A 293-nucleotide genomic window follows, 5' to 3' on the forward strand; every position below is an offset into this window, starting at 1 on the left:
ATATATATATATATATATATATATATAAGACAGTGTGTGAGAGAGAATTGTGAGGTCATAGGAGAGAAATGTGTCCGCATGGATGATGGTTCACTTGCACTAAACAAGGCTGCAAAGAGAGAGGTTTGGAGACGCCACTATGAAAGGTTACTCAATAAAGAAAATGAATGGGAGAAAAAGAGTCTGCCGAATGTTGACCCAACAGAGGGACCAGCTATCCTTATTGACAGTACCTTGGTAGATAAAGCAATTAAAAGTATGAAGACACGCAAAGCCCCCGGCCCATCAGGAAT

The sequence above is a fragment of the Octopus bimaculoides genome, chromosome 11 (genome assembly GCF_001194135.2).
Source record: "Octopus bimaculoides isolate UCB-OBI-ISO-001 chromosome 11, ASM119413v2, whole genome shotgun sequence".
NCBI lineage: Eukaryota > Metazoa > Mollusca > Cephalopoda > Octopoda > Octopodidae > Octopus > Octopus bimaculoides.